At 39.3% G+C, this 22,609-nt stretch overlaps 1 protein-coding gene across 14 annotated transcripts in view; it reads right to left on the reverse strand.

Annotated features, from left to right (window-relative positions):
- ZBTB20 (zinc finger and BTB domain containing 20) overlaps positions 1-22,609 on the reverse strand; it is an 848,072-nt gene that overhangs the window by 115,638 nt on the left and 709,825 nt on the right. Inside the window, exon 1 of one of the 14 annotated variants that reach the window (XM_018040492.1) lies at positions 17,904-18,247. The exons of the other annotated variants lie outside the window; for them this stretch is intronic. The gene's annotated coding sequence lies outside the window, so the exon portion shown is untranslated. Of the gene's footprint in view, positions 1-17,903; positions 18,248-22,609 lie in introns of those variants that run through there. 14 annotated transcript variants of the gene reach the window in all.

A 22,609-nucleotide genomic window follows, 5' to 3' on the forward strand; every position in this document is an offset into this window, starting at 1 on the left:
AGTGAACCACTGAAAAATCTCTTGAGAGACCCTATGGTCTGTGAGTCGTGGTTTTCAGCTTTCCTCTGTGCCACAGCTGTGTTGTCACTAGACAGGAGGTCAGCTGATTTGAAAACTTGCAAACTTCAGCCTACCTGGTTCAGGCAAATCAAGGTTATTCTAATCGCCTGTAATTTAAATTTATAGAGACTGCACAGTCTGCCACTTTCCCACCAGATTCCTTCTGCCTGCCTTCCTTTCATGAGGGAGAGCAGAGGTGTGGAAGAGAGCACGCCAGGAGAGGAGGCAGGAAGGGTAGGAAGGGCTCGGTTTCTGATGTGAGTGAGGCTTTGTGTCAGGTAAGCCTCTCTCTGGGTTGTCTCCGGCGGTCCAGCAGACACTGTTAGTGTTAGGAAGTGTTTTACAGGTTCAGGGAGGCTAACTAGCTTAAGGTGGCCAGTCAGGCTCCTTCTCCCCGCTCCTAGTTCCTCTGGCATATTTCCTCCTCCTCCTGGTAATGGGTCTTCCCAGGTGGCACTAGTTGTAAGGAATCTGCCCGCCACTGCAGGAGACAGAAGAGACACACGTTCGATTCTGGGGTCGGCAAGATCCCCTGGAGGAAAGCACGGCAGCCCACTCCAGTATTCTTGCCTGGAGAATCCCATGGACAGAGGAGCCTGGTGGGCTGCAGTCCATGGCTCACAAAGAGTCGGACCTGACTGAGGGGACTTAGCATGCACATGCACCTGATGATGGGTGCTTAGAAACTGGTTTACAAACCAGTCATCTAGAATATATCTTTCAGGAATACTGAGGATGCCCTGAACCATCAAGGATATATCTGGCTGGGAGTCAGGAGCTTTGGATTCTTCTGGTTAAGACCTAGTCCTACTAACCTTCACTAAAGACACATGGAGACACTTGTATGGGATCCGGTCATGACCTTACATCCCTGTCATTCACATTCATCAAGGTGGTGGCAGGGGTGTGAGGGCACCAAACTCAACAGAATCATTCTCATTAGATGTTGCATGTAGATTAAAGAGAGGAATTCCCTCCTCCTAATGCAAGAAGATCCAACCAGTCCATTCTGAAGGAGATCAGCCCTGGGATTTCTTTGGAAAGAATGATGCTGAAGCTGAAACTCCAGTACTTTGGCCACCTCATGTGAAGAGTTGACTCATTGGAAAAGACCCTGATGCTGGGAGGGATTGGGGGCAGGAGGAGAAGGGGACGACAGAGGATGAGATGGCTGGATGGCATCACTGACTCGATGGACACGAGTCTGAGTGAACTCCGGGAGTTGGTGATGGACAGGGAGGCCTGGTGTGCTGCGATTCATGGGGTCGCAAAGAGTCGGACACGACTGAGTGACTGAACTGAACTGAACTGAATGCCAGTTTGGGTAAGAAGGAAGGAAAGATTGATAGGAGCTGAGAGCAGAAGGGGTCATGAGAAAGATGTGGAATACACAGCAGTAGCCATGGTAGGAACTTAAGAGAGCCTGAAGGCAAGGCTAGAGCTGGGAGATGGAATTGTTTTTAGCTTCCATGGATGTGTTTGATCACACAATGGATGGAAACTCCTAGTCTACGCTACATGTCCTGTTTAAAATCTCCATTGAATCGTTGAAGTCTATTTTAACTATTCAATAACAGGCAAATACTTCATTACCACAACTATTTCTCCCAAGTATCAATCTCTAGCAAAAATAATATTTGGCTGAGACCACTACAACATTTCTGATTACAAACAAAAGACCATCTGGATGATAACCAGCTTGAGGTGTTTGCAGGAAAGAAGGAGAGATGGGTTCTTTTGAAACCTAATGTACAGATAGAAATCTTCCGAGTTGAATGCAGGAATTAGCATTTGAGAAATTGAGAAAGGGGTTCATTTTCAGTAGAAGAGGATATGTGACTGATACCTTCAGTTGGCATGCTAGGAAAAGATAAATTCCAGGCAGGATCGGCTATATAATCTGTGGGGCACAAGGTAACATGAAAATGCAGGATCCCTTATTAAAAATCATTAAGAATTTCAAGACTATAACAATAGCAGCGCATTAAACCACACCAAGGGCCCTTCTGAGTGCAGGGCTCGGTGTGACTGCACAGGTTGTACAGACAAGAAGGTGGTCTTAATTCGAGCTGTATTGCTTTCACCAAGGCATTCTAGCCCCACTGTCACCAAGGACTAAAGTAAGGAAGATGCAGCCCCACTCTCAAAACTCTCAGCTCACCCTGTCTTCTTAGGGTGCGGACGCAACTGATTTCTGCAGGGAGGATCAGAATTATCTGCCAACATGTTTGATAGATTGCAGTTGTGCTGGCTTCTGCTCCATTTGTTACAGCCACTAATCCCCACTTCTGTTACAACCTAAGGATGCCCAGGATATCAGTGACTGGGAACTGAGACGTAAAAATACAAATCTCCCTGGAAAAATGAAAAACAAGCAAAAATAATGAAAAAGAAGTTGAGTTTCCTGGATATAAGTCCGACCCCTGATTTCTTTCTGGCCTTACCTTGAGCAGGTCTTGGGCATGTGCATACAGGCTCAGAAAACAGGTGAATTACCACAATAAGTCTTTTCAGTTAGGAAAAAATAGAGGAAACAGGAGAACCTGGTCTTAGCCCAGTAGAAACTCGCTGGGTTCACTAGCTGTGTACTTGTTCTCTCTTTCTGTCAGTCTGTCTCATTATGCTAAGTTGGAGCTATGACTTCACTCTCCGTGGAAGCTAAGTTTCTCTTTCCTGGATGCTTGGAATGGGCCAGAGAAAAGCTATTAGAGGGTAATGGTCATGTCTAAAAAATCACATTTATTTATCTTCACCTGCCCTCCTCACGTCATTATCATTCCACTGAGGTCTGTATATAGAAAGCAGAGATTAAATAGCCAAGATGAACATCAAAAGAATAACAGCAGTACCGAATAGATGAATGTGGCCTCTTTCCCAATGGCCTTAGGGGCTTTATATATACTGAGCCTGATTCTCACAGGGACAGACCAAGAGCCCGGGCAGATGCCTGGGATGTTTGTGTGGGCTGACGCTGACCCTCCCCTAACTATATATCCCTGTTCCATTTTCTAAAAAACGTGTCTAATATAGAGAACTAGTTCATGTCTTACAGCCAGAATTATACTTTGATACTAGACCTCGATTTAGGACTTAAAAAAGATATCTTTTGTTTTGCTTAACAGGTTTGTACTGCCTTGAGTAAGGCCACTAGGGTCCGTAAGTAGATGGAAATGCATTTGACTCTGTCTAATTACACTTAGTTTTCAAAATACCTTCCATTCCACAGAGATGATATAGGCTTGGTCATCATTTTGAAGTGTTGTAACAATTGGTAGGGCTTCCCTCGTGACTCACTCAGTAAAGAATCTGCCTGCAGTGCAGGAGACCTGGGTTTGACCTCTGGTCTGGGAAGATTCCCTGGAGAAGGGAATGGTGACCTGCTCCAGTATTCTTGCCTGGAGAATTCCATGGACAGAGGAGCCTGGAGGGCTATAGTCCATGGGTTGCAAGGAGTCGGACAAAATGGAGCCACTAACATTTTTAACAACTGGTAATTAGCAGAAGAGATCTTAAAAAATATAGTGATTGACCTTCACCACAGATGCATATATAAAATCCTGATCCATTTACTTTGAAATCATTCTCCCCTGCTGGAAATAGATAGCTATAATATATACATTTATATATGTGTGCACAATCAGCCTTAGCAATACCGCTGTGAAGGAGATGAGGATAGATGGTTTTCTATTTATTTGACAAATACACTATTACATAGACAGGGTAAGTGATTTGTCCTATAAGGAAGGGTGGAGATGAAAAAAAAAAAAAACAAACCAACAAAACCTGTCACATCTGTCCTCGGGTTTTACCACTCTGGAATTGTGTAGACATTATTGCTTTTGAGCAACTTGATCTAAATGTTTGGCAAGGCAACTTTCCTGAAAAAAGATCTTACACTTCTTTCTTTTCTTCTGCCTCTTTCTTCCTCCCCTCTGAGATCATTATAAACTATTGGTAAATGTGGCTGCTGTAGGTTTATGTTTGCTCTTCATGAGTTCAGATGGATTTTAGCTCTTCAGAAAGCATAAGGAAAAAAAATCATCTCTGAAAGGTAATAATGATACATAATGCTGAAACAGTGGGTTTGCGTTAATGTCAGTTGATATGGGTACAAGTGAGGTTTTGGACTCACCATTCATAAGAGCTAGTCTACTGGTTCTGAGTTGACTTAAGAAGAAGCAAAGGCTTCTCTGAGGCAGAACACACTTGTCAATTCTCTGCTGTCCTCCTGGGACTTCAGACACGGGCCAAACCTTTCTGCTGCACCTTTCTCTGAAGTGCTGCAACCTGGAGCTGTCCTCTGTTCTACGCTAGAGCTATATGCTCTAAGTTCTTGACCTCAGGTAGTCCTTCTCTATTTTGGTACATATTTGCATAATGCTCATGGTGCTATATTTGACTTAAAATATTGGTCTGACTGTTATTTGGCCAAGAAAAGACTGCTTTGCTATCACTTTAATTCTTTATCATCTATTTTGCTAATTATTTATGTGAATAAAAAATATCCTCAACTTCTTGCCTCTTTTCATGCTTCTGGTTAATGTTTCACAATGTTATCTCACAAAATCCTTGGGAAATACAATTTAGTTTTACTAAGTCCTAAACAAAACACAACTGTGAAAGAAAACTGATAGAGAATGATTTAAAATAAAATTTGAAGGTAAGTGTGATGAGTTACTTAGTTCTGAAATATCTATCACTCTTAGTCCTTTATAATAGAATGCAATATTGCCAAGAAACTTGTTACCCATGCCAACTGTTTTTTTAACGAAGGGACAAAATGATGTTTCTTTTCTGATGATAAGCACTGCAAGCCCAGCAGTGTAACAGCACCCGAGTGGCGTCTGAGATGTGAAACTGGCTTCAGTGATTTCTCTTAATGGAGACTGCTCAGTCAAGACCTTCCAGCAAGCTGCTGCTGTTTAGGACCCAGGCTCCACAAGGACCGTCCCGGTTCCCTACAGAACCTGGGCTGGCTGTCATCCCATCCTGTATCCAGTCTGCAGTTGGCACTCAGTCATGTAGAGCATGCGTCTGGGGACGACACACAGTGGAATAGGAAAGGCTACAGAGCTCTGTCGTACCAGCACGTTTATTGTAAGGAACTAGTTATGCTGCAACTGCTTTGCTCTTTTATATTCCAGGCAACACACTGGTGAATATAAGTCATAATGAACATATTCAACATTTTTTTCCATCAGTTCAATACATTATTCATAAATATTAGAGATGGAAAAGACCTTGTTGATTACCGAGTCCAAACTTTCTTTCTGCACTGCCCTTTCCCCCCAACTGTTGTTGCTAGCTCAACAAAACAAGACAACAATATCACATGAGGAGAGGAACAAATTCACAAGTTTAACGAGTAAAAAGGAAAGCTCCAATGAAGTCTGTATTGAGGGTGGGGAAGTCCAAGACTGTCCCTTCCTGCTGGTGGAGCTCTGAAGACTAAGAGTATGGTAGCCCTTTGCTGTGAAGATAAGTCAAGGGAGAAAAATGCTAATTTCTTCTCTTGAGAATCACAATTCAAGGTAAAGCCCAAGAGGCAATCCCACGTCCTTGGCCAAGTGCTTTCTATCTGTCTCTACAACCTGGTGTGGATTCAGGCATTCTTCTCTCCTGTTGGAATTTGAGATACTGACAATAATGATAAAATGAAAATGTATAAATGAATAGAGAGTTAAAACTACTAGAGAATGCTCCCTGGGATTATCTGTACTATCAAGATAGGAAAACTTTGCAGATGCTACTGTCTCTCTAGAGGAATAAATGCTTGCATTTTAATATTCTCAGCAGCTGGTTCCTGTTGAATGCCATCAGGATGATTCAGCCACCCACCAGGAACACCAGTAACAGCAAGTGCACACAGAGAAATCTGCAAAACTTTCTTCTCTTGATGCCAACACTGTTACTCTGGGAAAGTCAGAACCCTTTACTGAATTACCAGTTCTACTAAATGTGACCTTGTTCCCCTCACAAATACCAACTCGCTCTCAAATAAATGGAACTTCTGGCTGATAAAGATGCAGCATTCTTCCTGATTTGAACACACCCTGCCGTCAGGATCTCCTTGACTATGGTCATGTGACCTGCCCCTTTAAATTTTCTCACTATTCACTGTAACCCCAAAGAACCAGGCAGGTCCATACACATTCCAAGTCCACCTTGTAGGCCATCCTGCTTACAGTTGACTATACATTTAATGCTATATCTCTGTCCCGACATGCCCCAAGTTATTTTTCATTTCCCATTTTTAGAAGTCTCTCATTTCCACAGAATGGAGTTGTACGCCCAGAAAACAGAAATGTGAAGATGAACCGCATTGACCCTAGATTTCATTGACACAGAATTATCAGACCATATTCAACTTAAGACAAAAAATTCTATACTTGCCCCCTTCTTCAAACATACCAAATTAGACACTAAAAGAGAAAAATGCCAAAGATGACAGCTAGCTATCAAAAATGTCTCACTGTATCATTTTCTGGTCCCCAAAGTAAAATCTAAAGACATTCAACACAGATTCAGGTGCTCTCAACAGCCATGAAAATATATGGCTGGAGAGGGAATCTATAAATGTAATGAATACACAATTGGCTTATAACAGATGCAACTAAAATTAAATTCGATATCTTGACCTGCTCTCCAAAGTGAAAGTTTCTAGTTCAGGCTGCAGACAGAGGTATAACCAGCTCATTAATCACATGAACCAGAACTATAAGCTGACACTTCTGGAGATGCTTCAAAGAGCAGTCCTGCACGGTTGGGGGGTCTGTGGGGAACCTGAAAGGGAAGGCAGAACCGACAGGTTAGAGTGAGCAATACTGCTGTCTTTTATGGTATCCACAGGTCAGCCAGGGCTGACTATTCTAAACTTCCAGGAAAAAAATGGAAAGATTTTTGTAAGGAAGTAATGGGACCTATGGACTTGTATAAAAGATTGGATACAGTTTTATTCAGTTTCTATTATGTAACAGTAATTGTGATTGTTGCTTGAAGGGAAAAGGAATCTTAACAATAGTAGCAGTAACAACGACAATGATATTGAGTGATGACTACTCTCTAGTCACGGGGCTAAGCCTTCTATATACTCCATTTCAGGAATTCTTACAATTTCCCAGCAAGGTTGTTAGTAGTGTTCATTTTCTCCTTTACAGATGTGGAAACTGAGGTCCAGCGAAATTAAGGGCATTACCCCAAATTACACAGACCTGTTCCTTACATTATAAATAAACACACAAATGGCTAATCTATAAGGAGTGACAGAAGCCATTAAAGGACAGAGTATTGTAGAAATAAAGACGGCAGAATTGCTTCTGCTTGGGACTACCAGGGGAAAAGGAACAGGGGCGTGGGAATGTAGAGTGTGCTTAGGAGACAAGCACTTTCTGATTAGAAGTCATATTTCTGATTAGAAGTCATATTTTGATAACACGGTAAGATATATTGATCTGTACAGGAAGATTTCTAAAAAGAAGGACTTCTTTCTAAAGTATTTTCTAACTACAATTTCTCAAAAAAAATTTGTTTTCTTTTTTTTTTTTTTCCATTGGTGGGAATAGATGGAAGAAGAGAAACAAGATACAAGCTTACCTTGGAGGGGATATGAGGATTATGTAGGGGGAGCAATGTTAGGAGCAGAGGGTGTCCAGGGAGTCCCAGGGTGGGTGCAATTTCTTTCATTTCCCAGAATGCTGTATCCTTATCACACATATTTGACCCTTGCCCAATATATAGTAGGGTTATTGGTATCAAAATAGGAATCCTAAAGTCTTGGTTACCCTGCTTTCTTCTTCAACTACTTCTGGAATTTTTTTTTATTTTAGAAATTTGTTTTAGGGGGTCAGGCTTAGGATATAGAGTAGTAGCTAGAAAACTTGAATTGTAGTACAATTTGCCTTCCTCATCTTGAGAAAGTTTTATCATTTCTCTGTTTACATTTTCTTATTAGCATGGTATAAGCTCAAAGAGCATTTCTTCTTCTGTTGAACAGCCTGCCCCTCTTGTGAAAATAAAATCTTGTGCTTTTCCAAAAATTTGCCATTCTTCTCTGTAGAACCACTGGTTTACAGAATCCAATGTATAGCACCACTAGTCAAGATGAATTTATGGAGATACAGTTTCTCTGCTTTTTAAGCTTTTATTTTAAATAGCATTTTCGAAATGTAAGTCATAATATATGAAATACATATTTAAAAAAATTCTGCATGGTCTTGCACCAGATATTCAGTGTTCTTTTCTGTAGAGTTTGATAATTCACTCATCCTTATTGAGATATCTAAGGCTCCTTCAAGCTCTAAGATGCCATGATTATGATTCTATGATGCTGACACTTGCTTTGTCGACACTCAAAGCGGAGCTTTTCAACTTCAAACAATAGCATAAGTTGCTATAACAATTACACTTACATGAATCTTTAAGCAAATGTACATAACAGCTCTTTACAACTATTATCACACTGGACAGCCACAGCCAAAGCTTAGGAGGTTGTTAAAATTCTCTGCAAAAGCAAATTCTGATTCTAGAATGAAGAAGTATTGCCTTTCTATCTACTTTTAAAATTAACTCTTTTTTTTTTTTTTGGTATCTGTTAATTCCACAGCCAGATATAAGCTTTAAGCATCTCCAATAACTTTCATCATTAGCTCCCACTCTGTCATGACTTCTGTATCTCACCCTTCTGACCTTGGCCACTGAGGTCACTCTTCCTGATGTAATCAAGCATGCTTCTTTGTAGTTACATTCGTCACAGTGCTCATTAGAATTATCATCATTCCTACTGCACCTTAGGTCAACGGAATTTAAATGTGCTTATGTGATTTGTTGTCATTTTAATTTTTCAGCCAGGATTTCTTCATCCAGAAGGACAATTTCATTTTATCTGATCAATAAATAGCCAGTCAAATGACTCTGGAAAGACTGGTAGAAAATCATTCTTTGGGGCAAAACCTTAAGTCTAGAGAGGTTTTTAGAAACCTGGAAAGTGGCATTTCACTGACCTAGAATCCATAGGTTCAAAATATATTGATGTCAAATTAGTCTTCCAATATAGTAAAGCAATAAGGAGAAAATAAACATGCTTTATATTTAGGTGTGTGTTGAATTTAATAAATTAGTTAGGGGTCAAGGTATTTTTGAAGAGAATTCAGTCTGTCCACAGTGACTAATTCACTGACTCTCAGATATAGCCTAAAATATTTTTTGCTGTAGCTTTAACCTCATTTTTTTCAAGATAAAGAATATACATAGACTGTGAAGTGGCAATGCAGACCACTGTGGCCTTCTATATATTCCTCAACTTTAGCTCTTTCTACGGTCAGGGTGTGTACAAATAGATAAATCTACAATAGTTTGAGTCTAGAAAAATTTTTTTGGCTAAACTCTGAAAACATAGCTTAAGTAGAGTTGAAAGCATGGCATCTCATCATTTCTCTATATTATAAGGCTCACAAATGCCACCTTATAAAAGATACATTTGTTTATTTTCATGTTCAATCAAAAGTGTAGAGTTTCAGGTCTAGGAATGGATTACAGATCGTTTTCTCCTGGTTATTTTTGGCTTTAAGTATATTGATCATTTTATCATTTTCTTGTTTTAAACTGCTTTAAACACAGCACAAATGTTATTCTCATCATGCCAGAAATGGGTTTGGAATTGATTTTGAGTTTCCATCAATTTTACTCTTTGCTCTCTGTGAGAAGTTTTTCACTTGCTTAAATTCAGAAGGATAGTTTTGTTCAAAAGATGTCAGAGTACAGCATTCAGAGATCCTTAGCTGGACAAGAAAACTAACATTTTCTACTTTTCAAGAAAAAAAAAATAAAAATTTGCATCTATTGCTATGGACTTTATTGAAATTAGGGAAGAATCATTCATATGAATGCAATTTCAAGGGCTTCCCCCTCTTTCTCTTCATGTAAGTGTTTGACAAAAGCATGTATCTTCTGAGAAGCTGGCCTGATTGGTCCAGGTTGGCACTGTTTCAGTGTTTGGCCTACGTCGGCTGCTTAGGAATAATTTCATCTCATCCTCTCTATTTTCCTGGACTGTACTGGACTCAGACACGTGGTATGCAAAGGAAATCCAAGTCCCTTAAAAATGCTATTTCTTTTGGTACTAAAGCCAAGCCCAGTTCTACTTTGGCCAAATGATCTTATCAAGATTTACAAGAGATATTCAGTAATATCTCCAATCTGGGAGAAGACATTCCACTAAGAAAGATCATTTACTACATACAGAATACATATATCTTCCCATCCGGTACCAGGGAAGGACATGATCAAACTTATCCTATTGTTACTGAGAATAATATAACACCAATGCAAATTTTATGCCATTATTCATTTCAATTAATTTAAACAGAAATAAACAAGTAGTTCTTTCCATATTAAAGCAGATACACTGAAGATCTATTTTCAGTTATCGCTGAAAATACTTTGGCTTCCATAAAGGAACCGTCCTAACACCGCTGCTTTGCCCTCCTCTGCATTGTCACAATTCAGAATTTGTCACATTGCAGCCAGGTTCCCTAGACTAATTGGATGAAACAACTGCATTACAGTATTAAGATTCCTTTGCAGAATCAGATCAGAGGAGATCTGCACAGTTTATATAGCCTGGAAGATTTGTAACCAACACAGTCCAAATCTTATATGTTACAATACACTTTTCTATGTTTACAGTAACAATCACTTTTTAAAAAACTGTTATGATTTAACTTCACACTTAAGAACATCAACAAACATAGGGAGAAATTAAGATATACAACCTTCATTTCCCACCCCATCCTTACTTCTCCCCTGCGCTGTTTCGTGTTTCAGAGCGAAATGCTTACTCTTTTTTGAAGAGTCACAAAATCTCTTCTCTGGCAATCTAAGCCCTTGATTTTCCGTGTGTAGCATGACACACCTTGAAACAGAGAGCCACACACACCAGAGTGGGACGTTAATTTAAATACAGACTTAGGGGGAAGAGCTCCATCTACTGAATCAGTTAGATCACAGTTTGTACCCTATAGTTATCCCATTCACTACTTTCAACCTCTTAAAGACTCTGAGGAGAACTGAAAAGTTACAGACCCCCCAAACAGCTTTGAGTCTGATACCATTTTGAATACTTTCCAGTTACCCCGAGCCTCTTTCCTTTGCCCTTCCCAATCTCCAAAGCTTTCCATGTTTCAACATAAAAGAAAAATGGGATGCTCTGCTGTATGAATCATACTTGGGAAAAGGTAGAAAACCATTGGTAATAGAAAGAAAAGCCCCAGATAGCTGACGGGAAAGCAACAGAAAAAATTCACTCTACCTGACCCATTGGCAGCCCAGGTAAGAAGCAAAGAGAAGAGTAGCCTACTTATTCCTCTTGCCTTGCATCATCGCTAGGGAAGTCTGCAGCCACCCAGGATCAGCTCTTCTGGGCTCTCCCCAGTTGCACAGTGTTGTTGTGGCATTGGGAATTTGCTGTGGCTTCGTAAGATTATGGGGATATGCTTCAGCAAGCCAAAAAAGTCACAAACAAAATTCAGGAGAGAGAAAAAAAAAAAAGTACAAAAACAGCTGATCTGACTGGGGAAGCGCTTGGCATTTTCCTACATATGCCACGATTTTCTTTGGTATTTCCTGGTTCTATGATCAGAAAAGTTATCATATCGTGTTTATTATTGTTGTTTTTTCAGGGTTGCTGGTGGCAAGGGGTGGTACAGTGACAGCAAACAGACTGGGGAGCAGCAAGGTAAAGATTACTTCTACTTGCTTGAAAGCTTTCCAGGGCATCATGAGGTTACAAAGTTCCTTCTTCAGAATACTGAAGACATATAGAAATCATATATAAGAAAAAGTAGCCATAGTCTTGCTAGATTGAGAAAGTAAAAAAGAAAAAACTTTTTAATACGGAACAAAGCAAATCGTATCTGAATAAACCTGAATGTTAATATAGCTGCGTAAGATTCAAGGGTATGTAAGACAAAAAAATACTTTATAAGTTAAGCTAAATTATTAGAATACAAAAAGACAGTAATAAGTATATACACATATTAAATAATAAGAGGGAGGCAACAGTTAGTTGGATTTTTAAATTATAGAAAAATACTAAAATGTAATAAATTAATAAAAGTTTGGATGAATGCTAATCCTCTTTTATGCAGAAATAGAATTAAAATAAATGTAAAATGAAGCTCTGTGTGTGTGTGTGTCTGTATGTGTATTTGCACAAAGTATTATTGACTGACATTGAAAGATGCTATGTTACATAGAAATGAAAACTTTGAATTATTTTAAATTGGGCATTTAAAGTATCAAATTAACCTGGGGCTGGGTTTTTTTTTTCTTTTAAAAAAATATATTTCATTTTCAAGTTCTGTTTTAAATCATGGAAAGAAAAAATAGAAAAGCACTGCATAGATGCACAATATGTATTTTGTAAAAAATTTCATTTGCATTTCTTAGAATATTTAGTTCTCAAAAAACGGCTAATTGGCTTTTCTTCAAGCCTCTGCAAGACACAAGTTCAGTTCTGAGTCAAGAAAAACTACGAGAAATTTCACCTCAAAATGAAATTTATTTGGATAGTTATAAAGGCCTGAAAAATGAGATTATCTCCATCATAACTATAACAAACAGCTAATGAATAAATAAAGTCTGACAAGAATCAATAAGAACTGCAAAGCCTGAGAGGGTCATCGCAGACTTGAAAAAGGTAAGCAAGTGAGGAAACATCAAACAGAGTTAATGGAGATAAAGCATTTTAAAAAATGGAAAGTGTTAATAATCACCGACAGGAAAGAATACACTTCCACAGGGATGACAACAAGAAAATGAAACAAAACAACACAAAACAACTGGAAATATATATTTTCTGGAGCAAAGTATGACTACTGATTCAGCAAGAGGAGAACCTACTTCTTTGTCACTCCCTTTGGAAGCCTTGCTTAAAAAAAAAAAAAAAAAAAAGGTTGCACAAAAGATACATGTGTTCTTTTTCTGGTATTATTACAGGCCCACCTAGATTTAGATTTAGCTTTCGATTCCAGATGAGATCAGACATGTTCAGACTAGCACATCCTTGTTCTGTAAGCACAGAGCTGCTATCATCTCACTGGCAAATTCTCGGATCCCCAAATTTATACACAATAGATGCTCTTAAAAATTTCTACTTCAGTCAAATACCTCACTGAGTTCAATTTTTTATTATTTCACTCTGCTAGTATTAAGCCGAAAAGTTAAGGCAGGCGACTCCCATAAGAAAGGAAAGTTGAATAGTACTTACCCTAAGTATAATGTGCAAGCCTTAAAGGGGGAATCTACTTCTGCTCTAGGGTTTTTAGAAAGGAATCCAGGTCTAAACTCAGCTCTTGCCCTTTTCCCTTCTGGAAAACTGAGTAGACTCACAGAAGGTGGCTTTCAGAAAGATCTTACAAATCAACAGCCTTACCTGTGGCCATTCAGAAGACTGCACTTTGGTGTGTGTTTAAAACTATGAATAAAGTCAGATACAGCGCATGCTCAGCAGACAATTTAAAAATATTTATAACATTGTTGTTTCAAAAACAAATTTCCTCAAACAAAGCAAAACTCACATTTCTGATCCATGCCAAGTTTAACGTTCTGAGACAAAGCTGTTTTGGAGTTTTCCGCTGGGGAAAAAAGGGCTTCTAAAATTTTTTGTTGAACGAAAATTTAGTTCTCTTTTCCCTTTTGGGTACTCTTAAAGAGGTGGAATAAAATTTGCTCTAAGTTTCAACAAAATCTACCTCGGGCTAAGATAAGGCAGTCGAAATTGGAGATCTATAAAAAAAATAATTTTGAAAAGAGTAACAAGGAACTAAAAACTATGAGTTTAAAGAATTTAATGGTCATCTGTACCTTCTAGGCAGTCATGTTTGTTACTATACAAAAAAAAAAAATCTTGATACAAACAAGATATATTATGTATACATAAGTTATGCATTGATAAGAATAATGCACAGACAACTCTTGCATATCTAGAGAAGTTATGTTTTACTTTTGCTAACTAAAATCTGAACTCCTGAAAACTGAAAAAGAAATATATCAAAAATACAGGAGAAACCCAGGAATAATGTCAGTATATTTCCTGTTTTTCATAGCAGGCATGGAGAAGAAGGCAATCACATATCCATTAAATTTTGAGTTATACAAAATAAAAATTGGATCAAATACGGGTTTTAAAGTCCTAATTACTGCAGCAGGAATCCCTGTTCCCCCTGGCTGGGAATTTTTCCTCTTTCTCCTCCTGAGTGTCCCTAAGTATTCCATTTTATCATCTATCACCAAACCCTGCATGGCCCACAGATCTCCTAGACCTTATTTAAATTTCTCACGTAAGTCTCTGAATGACTTTCAGCCCCTGCTCTACTTTCCAGGGGTGCTCATCTGGCCTCAGAAAAGCTCCACAGACACATCGTTCAGTATTTCTGACACTTTCAAGCTCAGCAGAGGGTGCCAAAAAAAAAAAAAACAACCCGATATTAAAAAAAAAAAGTTTATTAAAGTGAAACTAGGAGTGCAGATTTGAATAAGTTGCTTCTACTTTAATTTCCCTCTCAACTCAGCACAGGTGTTTCCTAACTTATACTATTGTGCATGCTGATGAGGGGGAGGGTGAAATTAAGGTGAGAGAGTGGGCTAAACACCGATCAGGACCAGCAAGCATTTCGGATCTCTAGCCTCATGTGTTAATGGACGTGTCTAAAAATGGACCCCCCAAAACGCCTAGAAGGAGGTTTCTTTTTGGCAAATGATTAAACCAGTATACTGAAATAATTAAAGCTTTGTCCTTAAAGAAAGCATCAGATCAACAGAACAGAAACAAAGATAAAAATTGCACACACATATGCATGTACACACATACTCTCTCACACACAGATACACACAACTAGAGGGTGAAGGGAGAGGGAAATTAAATAAAAGAAAACAAACAGAGTCCTAACAGGCCATTCTCCGAAAAGGAATCTAAATAAAAAGTCATATGATATCTGATAGTGCAGGACACGTCGCCAAGAACTGGAGCGGATTGCCTACAGGAAGAAAGAGCCAGTGTATTCCAGCTCAAAGAGCTTTTCTTTCCTCCTCCTCTATTTTTTTTTCCCTTTTCTCCTCGACTGTGAATGTGTGACTCTCAGGTCAGATGCACGAAGAATCGCAGAATGACAGCTATCACCTTTCTCTACTCCTGGCGGCACGACTGGCTGATAGGAGCTGCCTGAGTTGAGATCGAGAGGGGCTGGTGCAGCTTTCATACGAGCCTCTTCAGGAGCCCCTCTGTCTCTTCCATAAACCCCTCTGGTCACATCAAAAACAGACACCCCCTAAAAAGTACAAGCGAAAAACAAAAATGCAAACACAACAGCCCATGGCAACAAAAGAGTTCAAGACAGAAAAAAAAAAAAATCAGAAACAAGTAAAAGGGAAAAAAGAAGAGAAAAAAGGGCTCTTGCTTTCAATATAAAACTTTTTCAAGACCGAGTTCCTTTTCTCTTATTTTGATGACTTTCTTTTTAAAGATCTTTTTCTTCTTAAGCACTCTTAACAGCATTAAAAATCTCTACAGAAATACAGAAAAGTCTCAAGGCAAAGCACTATAAGAAGTGAGTTACCCTAGAGAAATTTGGATTTGCCAAAAGTTCCCCTCATTCTAATGTCTTTCAGCGAGTTCAAGTGCAAACACTGGCCACCTAGCTCTTGTTTTTTTCTCTGATGGGTCATTACTGAGGCAACACATACACACTAAGGTTTTCCGAAAAGACTCCTTGTTATCAAGTTACTTCAAACATAAGGCGCTCACACCTCCCAGCCAGAAGGGCTTACTGACTAGACACCACTCTCTGCCCTGTTATGTATTACATCCCTGAGAAGCAGTTACCTAAACGTATTCTAAAAATATGGAAAAATGTATATATCTATATTTTCCCTACAGTTTCCCACCCCAGGGACAAAAAGATTATATTTTCAGTGGATGAAAAAAAAAAAAAACCAAAAGGAAAGGAAAGAGTTTCTGAACCTTGAAACAACTGTTGTAGCTGGTTTCCACTTAGTTAAATAGTTATTTGTAGTTAGGTACTGCCTATAGTATATATTTAAGGATTTTTGTGGTGCTTGTGAATTTCCCCCTTGTTCAGTTTTATGTCTATTAAGTATCCCAAAGAGATTTTCAAATAGCAATCAAAATATAAATGCATTAGGAGGAAAACTTTTAGAAAGAAAACATTGAGTTTACAATTCAAGGATGTTAGTATAAAGATATAAATGTACAGCATATATAAAAGGTGGAATTGTTTACACATCTTGCACAGACAGTTCACACGATTTCTTTCTTCTTTTGTTGGAGCATTAATTTGAAAATGATAAGCACTCTGGAATGTTTGCTACAAACACAAATTCATGGTGAAAATACACATGCATAGGCAAAAAAATCAAATGGAGAACACGCAAAGCTACGTGGCAATCAGAATCGTAGAAAAATCTCTGTCTAGACTATATTTCGCTTGAACTAGTAGATCACGGATGGGCAGTAATCTCTCTGGTTTTTTTTTTTTTTTTTGCCATTTACATCATTAAATAGAAACAAAAATAAAATACAAAATATCTGTTCCTTTAGTACCTTGTCTTAATAACTGACAAGCGACACAAGCGGTACCTTTTAAACGGATGCAAAAACTTGTGAGACCAAATGAACTAATGTACCCCATTGGTATTTTGGGAACCCAAATCCCATAATTAACTTTTTACTCAAGTGGCAAAAGTAGAAGATGTTCTTGCCACTAAACTGATTATTTTGTGGAGTCTTGTTCTCTGCTCCACAGGATTTTAGGGACTCAGAATGGGTAAAAGAGATAGTAAGAGAGGATGTATCCTGAACAACTTTTATTGTGAGTAGAAAAAAAAATACCAGGGAGTGAGCATAAGAACAGTCAGATTTAGAAAGATTAAAAGAAGAGAAAAGAGCAACATATCCAACTTAATTAGTCTTTTTCCTTTTTATTTTTTATGTATATATATATATTGGGGTGATGGGGAGAAAAGATAACTGGATTTCTTTGGGAATGTCTTTGTGTCTTTATAGAGTGAATGTTCTGTTCCTGTCTCTCTCTTTTTAGGCGAAAAACTAATAAAAATAGAAAAACATATATCAGACATTAAGCTCACTCCCCCCACCACCCCTTCCCTTTGTAAAGAACTCTTTGTTCTCTAGTGAAAATGCTGAAAAATCCCCGGGCAGCTACTCCCTGAAACAAGTGCAAAACACTTAGAGGCTTTTGGGCTGGCTGGGAGCCAGGAACCCTCCCGCTGTCTGGTTAGAAGAGGAAAAAAAGAAGAGAGAGGGAGAGGGAGAGAGGGGAAGAGAGATGAGGGGGGGGCAGAGAGAGAGAGAGAGAGACAGGAAGAGAGAGAGAGAGGAAGAGAGAGAGGGGGAGAGAGAGAGAGAGAGAGAGAGAGAGAGAGAGAGAAATTGGAGCTTCCTTTAATAGACATAGGAAGCAGCGTTTTTTTTCTTTTTCTTTTTTTCAAAACTGGCGGTCAAGCGTTAAGTAACTCCCGTCTAAATCCACCTGCTAGAAATGAACTTGGGTAACCCCCCAGGGGTGCACAAAGACAGGGAAGACAGTAACATACTCCATACTCTTTCCCACCCCCCGTTGTACTGCTTCCATTCTTTCTGCTCCCATACACAAATGCCCACAGATCTCACACCACCCCCTTACCCCCCAACAACAAACACAGCGAAATACATGCTCCCTCAGTCTCCTAAAAAAAAAAAAAAAAAAAAAAAAAAAGGCTTTTCCATCTCCGTTGCGACACAGTGATAAGGGGTAGCGAACATCTCATACCTGGTGTGAATGCTAATCAGTCAGGAGTTCTCCTTTTCCCAAGACAGGGAACTGTTTCCTTCCAAATTTATTAGAACCTCCTCCACTGCCTCTTTGAAAAACCTTCTTTGTCACCCTCTCCCAAGTCCCGATACTTCTTTAAAAAAAAAATGGCTTCGGAGCTCCTTCTATTCTTGATATTGATTCTCTCTCTCTCCCCCCACCCCTCCTCCTCTCTCCTGTCTGTGTCTCTTCTGAGTGGTCTATTGATAAGTCCCTGGAGGCACTGGGTCAGCCTGCCCGTAGGAAACCAGACACAATGCACAAATCTCCGAGTGCCATTCTGCCATCAGCAAGCAGACCACGTTTAGGAGAGAGAGAGAGAGGAAAAAAAAAAAAACAGTAGAGCAAGAGACAGAGAGAGAGAGAGAGAGAGAGAGAGAGAGAGAGAGAGAGAGAGAGAGAGAGACCAACCGAGGGAGGGAGAGACCGAGAGAGAGGAGAGGGGGGAGAGAGAGAGGGGGGGGAGAGAGACAGAGGGAGAGAGAGACGCGGAAGGAGAGAGAGAGTGTGAGAAAGACTGATTGGAACAGGAGGGAGGGAGAGAGAGAAAGGGAGAGGGAGAGAGCGCGCGAGAGGGAGAGCGACACTGCCAGTCAGGTTAATCATCCCTACTTTAATTAGCTGTTCGGCTTAGACATAAAACAATTGAATTTGAATGATCTGTCAGCAGGCTCGGCTGAACCAAAGGGGAAAAGCGAATATTACAAAAAGACTGTTGGTGTGTTCTGATAAGCAATACTGCTCGTACTGACAAATCCTCAAAGGGGGAACTATTAAAACTTACAACTAAACAAAAAGTGCAAATATAAATCGCACTAGATAGAGGTCTATTTTAAAAAATGGAGTTTTCTCCCCTAGTTTTATCAACGGTAGATATTTATATGCAGGTGCCAACATATTAGGGTCTGTGTGTAATGTGTGAAAGTTTATTAACGATGGTCTAGGAGTGTAGCAGACAGATGCTGCAGAGAACAAGACAGGTACAGTCGGATGCCGAGTCTAGATCTTGGAGGGAGATGGATGCTGGAAGAAGAGGCACCGTGGCAAGAGATCAGCACAGACAAAGTCAGTGGGCAGACAGGCAGACAGATTTTAGGCACGGCACGATCTCGTCTAAAAAGGCAAAAGTTCTGATGCAATAATAGGTGCAAAACAATCCATCCATCCTCCTCTCCCGGGAGCACTCCAAGGTACAGTTAAAATAGATTAATCTTTGTGACAAACAGAGCTGGCAAGGCAGACTATGGCAGACACTGAAGGCGATTCGCAGACCCAAGAGTACCAGAGCCGGGAAAAGCCACAGAGCTCAATCTCTCCAACGCCCTCATTTAGCAGATAAGGAAACTGAGGACTAGAGACTCAGGCTAATAAATCACAAGGGCAACAGCAGCGTTGACATCAGAACCCAGGGCTCAAGTGGCCCACCAGTGCTGTTTCTGTTTCTATCAGATGAGCCAACTTCTAGCTTTCAGTACAAATTCAGGCCCAACAGGTATGGAAATCACTGTTGTCTCCAGAATAACCAGATACGTCCATCTATATAGTTAGTGCCCAGACCTCTAATTTTTAAAAACGTCGAAGTAGCTAAGTGGGGAAAAAAAAAAAAAAAATCTTTTTTTTTTTTTTTTTAGTTCATTTTGAATTCTAGGGATTTAAGTGCTTAATTTGTTCTCAGAGAAAAGCAGAAAAATATAACATTGTACAGGCCCAGTCTCAGCAAGGTATAGCTGGTGCCACACTCCAAGCTGGTGAAGACCAGTGGTTTGATCTACAAAGACCTCTCCCAGAGTTTGCAATTCTCTTTGTGAATATCATCTGCTATATATCACCAGGTAAAAAGATGTGGTTCTTTCATACAGCTCATTTTTAAAATATAGGCACACTGTGGGTGAAAGTGGTTGTCTTTTAGCTTATAGTGTCGTTTTTGGTCACGGATGACATTTGTTACCTGGAAGATGTGCTATAGGCAACTCTTCCTATATATTTCAATTGAAACGAGTTACTAAATTAGAAAGGGGACACTGCGTCATCTACCCAGGTAACTGACGGTATCTTTTAGGACACACATGATCATATTCAGGAAGAATCTCCCTCTTACAGCAGATAATTGAAGGTAAAATTTCTTTTAAGGGGGAAGAGGTGCTTATGAAGAGAACAGTGCCATCAGATGTTACTGGAGAGATTAAATCTCTTGTCCTAAAACAAGAATGGTGATGTACATAAAAGCAAAAAACCCTCAGTCATGCTTCAGCAACGACATTGCTACTTAGGGCGAAAAGAAGAAAACGGAAAGAAATGTCAGGCACCTAGGAGCCCACTCGAAGGCAAGTACTCTGAGAGAAGTCATGGCCAGAGTAATTTAGTTTATTTGCATGCCAACCTCTTTAACAATGGCTGCTGCAGCATGTCTAAAACACATTCTCCATCATCAGTTGATTTAGGGGAAAGAGGAATCAGTGATTTTGACACCGGCAGGGCCTTCTGCAGTAGGTCTCAAAGCACCTGATAGGCAAGAACCCAGGGAAGACAGTGCAGGCCTTAGTGAACGCGTTCTGGGTGATCTGTGTGAAAGGGGAATGAGCTTTAGCCTCAAATGGACCATTATAACAGTGCGAAAGTCGCAGCTGCTCTCAGAGGCTCAGTTTCCCTACCTGTATAAGGTGGTGATACTCATCTCCTAAAGTTATTCTGAGGATGACATGAGTTAATACAGACAGAGTTCATGGTCATTAATTACACGGTAGTTTTTATTGAGGCAGGCAGACAATGACGGTGTGAATAAACAAAACTGCATACTATAGAAGTGCTGAGTGTGTTATGGTCAAAGCATGCAAGTTCAAGACACATAGTACATCAGGAATCTAATACACAGATTTCTATTCGAAAGAGTAAAGTTTAGGGCCCTAAGTTCTGGAATCTAAAATTCAAGGATTATCTGAGGGGTATTTGATCTTCTTGTTGCCAGACTTTGGCATATTTCCTAGTTAATAATAATAATAATAACAACAACAATCATATTCAATATATCACTGAGCACTTGATTTGTGATAAGCACTCTGGTAAGTACTTATTTTCATCAAACTCTAGTGCCACAACACCCCTGTGAATTAGGTACTACCAATTCTCACTTCATAGAAAAGAAAATCGAGGCATAGAAGAGTTAGGTGACTTGCTCAAGAGCACACAGCTAGCAAGTGTGGAGTTGGAGATGAAACCCAGGCAATCTGACTTTAAAGCCTGCATCCTCAGCCATGATGCTGGGCTGGCACATGGAAGGTATTCAGTAAATATGTGTTGAATAAATGAACAGATGCATAAAATACCAGTGTATTGATTTCATTAGAAAACAACTGAAAATCTATGCACAACCTCTTGAGTGAATCTTGCGCTCGGGCTGTACAACCTCTGCAGCTTGCTTCAGGTGGCAGCCCTTCCTCAGAAGCCAGGGTCAGCCATGTCCCTGGATGGTGTTGAAAATGGATGAGGTGAACATTGCTGGCTATGACCACCCAGGGCATTTAAATATCTGACGGCATTTTCAGCACTTTGAGGGTAGTGTTAGCACACGGGTTATTAATTGGCTTAATTCCAGTTCGGATAATTACATCGTGTCTCTTTAATTTTTCCCTGACTATGCCATTCTTCACTTCCTGTCACAAATGTGCTCTTTAAAAAAGCATAGGAACACACACAAACATATAGTTATATTTAAGGTTTGTAAAATTATCTAGGGTGTTCTTTTTTCTAAATGATTAATATATAGTAGCCATGTAATGAATGAATGGGCAAAAGAATTAAAGTCGTTGCAAAATACAGATAACTAGTTGAAGCTGAGATTTTCATTTGGCACTGAAATAAACAGATTTTTAAACCATTTCCTTGGTGACAGGATTCCAATCATTTTTTTTTATCATGGGCAGATATTTCAAGAACTGATGACCTGCTCATGATAAGCTGATTTCCTTATACCATGTAGTTTCCAGCATAAAAAATATCAATGAAAACTAACATTTTAAAGTAGAAAGTAAGACAAGGACATAAATGACACAGTATACTGAACTCATAGGTTTTAAAATAGTTGTTAATCCAGTTATTAGATCCTGACTTATTTAGCAACATTTTTTTTTCACCAAACATATTAATAGAATAATCTTCAAGTTATAGAAGAAACAGAAAAGGCTTCCCAATTCAATAAGCTTTGAAAAGTTTGACATCATAAACAGACACCACCCATCTCCTTTACCCAAAGAATTCTTGGCCTTTGAAATACTGGTTATGTTTACGTGATATGAAAGAAAATCTCCTACAGGCATCCATTGAATCATGTGCACAAATAGTTAAATACTTCACTGCAGAGAAAGGTTTTTTAGTCCTTTTCAGTGTACATTTGTATGAACAAATTGCCAAATATAAGGAACACAGAAAGAGAATAAAGGGTTAATTTATTTACTATGCATGAGAGTTTCTAGACCTTTGCTTCCTCAGCTTTTAGTTCAAAATTCCATGCATACTCTGCACATAATAATAAATGCCATAATTCAATGTATGCCATAATTTGATTTACTTTCAAGCACCTTTTCTAGTTCAGTTCTCAAAGCTTTCCTTCCTATAAACTTCCTCCAAATTGTTCCTTGTGGTCCTCTGTAAATCATCATTTGAAACTG

The sequence above is a fragment of the Capra hircus genome, chromosome 1 (genome assembly GCF_001704415.2).
Source record: "Capra hircus breed San Clemente chromosome 1, ASM170441v1, whole genome shotgun sequence".
Taxonomy (NCBI): Eukaryota; Metazoa; Chordata; class Mammalia; order Artiodactyla; family Bovidae; genus Capra; species Capra hircus.